The sequence below is a fragment of the Dermacentor silvarum genome, chromosome 1 (assembly GCF_013339745.2).
Source record: "Dermacentor silvarum isolate Dsil-2018 chromosome 1, BIME_Dsil_1.4, whole genome shotgun sequence".
NCBI lineage: Eukaryota > Metazoa > Arthropoda > Arachnida > Ixodida > Ixodidae > Dermacentor > Dermacentor silvarum.
The window spans coordinates 449,635,221-449,640,670 of NC_051154.1; the positions used below are offsets into that span (position 1 = coordinate 449,635,221).

Below are 5,450 nucleotides of genomic sequence, written 5' to 3' on the forward strand. Positions count from 1 at the left end.
TGCCATCTTGCAGGCGCTGTGCAACATGGATGGGATGTGGAATATACCCATACCAGGGTATCGCTACGGCTTTAAAAAATGGGAGTATTTGTGTTAATTTCGATATATATTGGAATCCCTTTTGCGTTGAAAAGTTATGACAACCCGCCGTGGTTGCTTAGTGGCTATGGTGTTAGGCTGCTGAGCACAAGGTTGCGGGATCGAATCCCGGCCACGGCGGCCGCATTTCGACGGAGGCGAAGTGCGAAAACACCCCTGTACTTAGATTTAGGTGCACGTTAAAGAACCCCAGGTGGTTCAAATTTCCCGGAGTCCCCCACTACGGCGTGCCTCTTAATCATATCGTGGTTTTAGCACGTAAAACCCCATAATTAAAAAAAAAGTTATGACACAATTTAGCTGTCGGTAGCATGCAAACTTTCATTTACATGTTTCGGTTGAACGAGAAGTTGCTATAGAAACCATACAAAGAAAAGATATCACGCAGAAATTATAGAAGGTGATTATCTTAACATGCGAATAGTTTGATATTCGGCTGAATGGTGCTTGAATCACTGAAATGCAACGGTTGTACTAGAAAGAGTCTGAAAATACTTTGCTTGAGGATTTAATAATTTTATGATAAATGCGCGAAGTTGTGTAATATTTTAGACTAGTAAAATTTTCACCGACCATTGCGAGACTCCCTAATGCGAATTTTGAGCGCAGCTTTTTAGGTATTTTGAATTCGCGATATATTGCGCGAAAGAATCTTGGGCCAGATTCCCGAAGCTTTTCTATCGTAAGTTCGTTTTGCTATTGGCTGGCCGGCTTCGCTGATGATATGTCTGGCATCCGGATTGGTTAAAATTCTTTCTTACAAAAAATTTCAGCGTAAGAAGTTTTTGTGAATTCGAGCCCTGATTCTGAATGACGGGGTCCTGTCGGCAGCGGCGCTGAACCTCTGCTCGGGCAGCTCGCAAGGTCGATCCAAATAGGCCGTGAAGCTTAGGGCAAAAAGCGGTTCAGAACGAATTGTCACCGACATCAGCAAGGGTGGTTATGGGAGCAGCGATTGAAGCGCGACTGTGTTTCGAGGGAACAAACATTAGGAAAGAAAAAGGCGTTTTATTTAATTAAAGCAAGACAAAATTAGAATCATTCAGTGGAAATAAAATTCCTAATCAATTTTATGTAAGCATGGCGAGAAAAGAAGAGACAACTCTATTTTACTTGATCATTATCGATAAATACCTTTTCTCAGCGCCCACCGTAAGAACGCCCACCGATAGCGGCGCGCGCATTGACGCCGCTATCCCTTGCAGTGCAATGCAGCTCTTGAAGTGTGCAGAAAGGCGTGCTCGTAAAGTTGACCCCTTACAATACGCCCCCCCTCGCTAGTTGTGTTGTTTTGCTTGTCGACGTTTGTCTGAGTTTGGTGACGCGGGTAGTTTCATTGTTTCTTAACCTGTTCAGTGAAAAGTAGTGAGTTGCGACCACCACATAATTGTTTACTTTAGTTGTTTTCGTGCGACAGCGCTGGCCGATTGGCTTGGCGTCCGACGAAAGGACGAGCACTCTTACGTTCTGTGCAGGAGTGCGATTTCGACACCCATACGGCTGTCCTCTTGCTGCACCGCATTCCGCGCTCAAAGCTCAGAACGCCCATCAAGTCGAATGAAGGGGCATTTGAATATACAGCTCTAGTGCAGGCCTCGGAAAACAAATTTCGAGCGTTTGAGAACAAAATGACGTCACTTCTGTTTTAAAGGGATATCACGTCAAACTATTTTCTCCCGCCGGAAGTGTTCCCTCCTCACACAGATGGTGCTAAGCCCCATGAACCGCCGATGAACCGCCATGTTTAGAACGTATGGACTTCTATGCAAGCTTCGCTACCAGGTATATTTACCTTGGGGCTGGCGCGAACGCCGAGCCTCACTATCAAAAATTATATGCCCCACCAACCCCGATTCGTGCAAGTGGCGCGCTTCAACCAACCGCAGTGCAATGGGAGGGCCTCCGCATGGGGCCGCGACCTCAATGATCGCGGCAACCCAGCATAGAGTAACATACGGATTACAAGAGTGACCATTCCAGCCTATAAGCGGCCGATCTACGCAGCTTCATCGGTTCGAGTAACTACGGTAGTATGCGGATTACGAGGCGTACTTGCGCAATCCAACATATTTTCATTGAAGACTCGCATATGCGGTGTCGCATATGGGACATTTATTCGTGCATTAAGACCGTGTAATATTGATAGCACTGACTGGTCTACCACATATCGACGCGAAGAATGGCTTCCATCACGTGCAGAAATCTGGTAGGCACGTTACATTGCCCGAATGGATAAATACGCCAAATTCGTGAATGCTGCCCAGCGTGACTAAGGCTCTCTTGTCGCTGTTATCTTCATCCATCGGTACTCGGCAATAACCGCCGTGAAGATCCAAGGATGACGAAGACTCTACGCTTTCCAAGCAATCGAGCGGGTAATCCATTTGAGACAGCGGATTCCCGTATTTCGTGTGATGATCTTGATCTGGCGATAATAAACACCGAATTGGCACATGCAGCAGTCAAGAGGTATGATCGCTGGCGAAAAGAGCAATGTGTACTGGTACTGTCGCTGTGACTTCTCCCGTGGGTCACAAAGATTGTTGGTCGCAAAGAAACCATAGGGCGAGAAATTTGCTGGCTCTGTGGACAAGGCAGATCAATGGCCAGGACGGAATGAAAAACATTTAGATTTCATGTGCACTGCAACGGAAAACGTAAGTGTCGAGCTGCTAACACGACGAGACATCGGAGGTTTTAAAATGCCCCCCCCCCAAAAAAAAAAAAAAACGAGCTGGGATCCCGTATCCAGATGAACACAGAATCGTAAATTTATTATACAGGATGTGCTAGGCCTTTGCCGAAAAGCTCACACAAAAATCACCAAATCTGACACGATTACGCACATTTTGAAGGCGATATCCGATAATGCGTTTATTCAACTCTCCTTCAAGGACTGTACGATGGTCGATGCCATAGTTAAGGAATGTCAACGCTTTGAACAAGTCAAAATTCGCCTCATCGTCTGTCAGTTCCTTCAGCTGCCTTAGACCGCCACCACACCACCATGCGCGAACCCACCAATGTCTGCGCAGTCTACAGACATGGAAGATGCAATACGCGTTGTCCGCCGCAAACTAGAAGCAATAGCTCCTACGACCTATCTTCCAGACGTTCAGTCAGCCAACCTGCCCACCGTGTCGCTCATACAAGCAGTCGTCTGCGCGGATTTCGAGGCCTGGGTTTATCAACCGCCGTCTGTTCTAACCGTGCACCCGAACGTACTCCTGCGAATGCCACCCAGAAGCAGGCCTGCCCTCCACGCTAGACAAAGCCGACTGACAGGACGACAGCAGACGACCGACGCATATGTTTAAACTGCTCTCGCGTTGGACACGTTGCCCATCCTTGCCGCACTCACTGGTCATCAGCTTCAAACTAGAGCACTGTACCTTGGCGTCCTGCTTAAGGCAACATTCGACGTTTTAAATGCGATGCATTTCTTGCCGGTGGCTCTCTCCGTCCGTCCCGCGTCCAACACCCCTACAGCGCATGCGCGTCCCCTTCCCCTCTCTCCCCTCTCCTACGCTCCCCCTTTCTCTCCTCTAGGAATTCGGAGCGGCGCGCACGACAGGTGGTGCGACAGCTGCATACACCGCTGGGGGCGCCACGGTAGTTCACCGGTATGAAAATGACGAAACGCGCGCGCCTCATTCTCTCTCCTGTGCAGCGTCGCGATGGGCGCTCGGGCCACTGCCGCGAAACCATCTCCCCGCTGCTTCGCATCCACACAAGGTTCCCTATAGCGGAGATGGAGTAATTCCCCCCCCCCCCGCTCTGATCCACAGGCTTCCGATGCCACCGCTCCACACTCCAGATACAGCCATTCACCGTCACCAAAAGGCCGTCGATCTCTATCGCCGCAACCACGCCAGTCCTCGTCCCCTGCACGGCCTGGCACCTACGCTTCGGAAAACTACACCGTGCAGCTCCCGTAGGTGACACTGCATCATTGACCCGGTATAAACATCCTCTGTTGACTGTACCAACGCGCCTACGCTAATTATCTTTCCTTCCCAACTGCCCCACAAACAGAATGCCTGCTGAACATGGTCACAGCAAACTTCCCTGGTCCACTTTGCATACCACAAATCGTCATAGAAATTGCATATAGTAGTAAAAACTTTACGATTTGACTCTCGCTTCTTCGGAACAATGAGAAATAAACTTTATTTAAAGTAAGATCATTTTGAGCTGCCATTTCGGCATTATGAATCAATGCATTATAAACGGTTTCAATCAGTACAAGATTAATAATTTGACCCTCACTAAATGGGTAAAAAGCATAATTTTGAGTCGCCATCAGGCCCTATCAACGTATGCGTTATTCAATAGTATCAATCGCTTGTTTATTCAGAAGTGTTTGCCGCACACCAGTTAATTCAGACAAGTGGTTGTGTTGTATTCCTTTATATCTGTCCTTGTCTTGGTGCAGTCTTACACTTCAGAAGCCATGCAACACACACCAACTCAATATCGCACTTTGAATTAAGTCCAAAGCCATACACTCTAAAAACAGCTTGCATCCTTCGGGGCGTCTTTTTGTCCCACAACACTAACCTCTAGGGCAGAAAATTGGGTTAGTTGGTGTAGCATAGTTCGAAGTCTGGAAGGCGAGCGCTTGGACAAAATACACAGAGCAATGTGTGTGTCGTTCTTCTGTGTAGCACGTCTAAGCGCTGGCCTTTCAGAATTGGAACAATAATCATCCGTCTTGCTGGCGCTCACTTTCTTAAAAACTCTGTGCCTGCTACTTTTGTGTCAAGAATGCTACTTCATGCCATTTGTGACCTGGAAGTGTAGGCTGCACAGTATTAAAAGGAAAGGCACTCAAAGATAGATGATCATTGTTATGGGATAAAGATAGGCGCCTAGGGTGTAAATTAGGGTTATGCTAATACTCCAATACTCAAGCTCCAGTGCAGTGCGCCAATGTGACGTCATTGATTTCAAAGTATTTTTCATATTTGGGCTGCCGTAGCTCTATATAAAGGTTTTTAAACTTGCTAAGTGCAGAGTTTAGCTCTTCTCGAATGCAATGTAGTCAATTTTTCCTGATAAAAATATTTGCTATGTCAGAGCAGACGCCGTCAAAATCCATAATGTCGCGGTGGCCTGCTGCGGGAACTTCAAGGCTCAAGTGAGTATTCCCTTAAGGTTACCTTATGGATGTCCATGCCATGCTGTCTTGGTGGCTGTTAAATGTTTGTCACAAAACACAGCATCGGGAAGAATTGTCAGATGCATAACAATGTGATGAATGAACTAGAAAGTGACACTAATTATGAAATTAAAACAGACTAGAGGCCATTCAAAAAGGTACAAATTAAAATAGTGAGTTCGGTGTGAGA

The 5,450-nt window shown here is 47.0% G+C and overlaps 1 non-coding gene across 1 annotated transcript; it reads right to left on the reverse strand.

The window, feature by feature from the left end:
- Window positions 1-1,892: 1,892 nt before the first annotated feature.
- Window positions 1,893-2,054, reverse strand: LOC119437983 (U1 spliceosomal RNA). Its single transcript, XR_005189614.1, has one exon. It is a non-coding gene; the product is annotated as a U1 spliceosomal RNA (small nuclear RNA).
- Window positions 2,055-5,450: the final 3,396 nt, after the last annotated feature.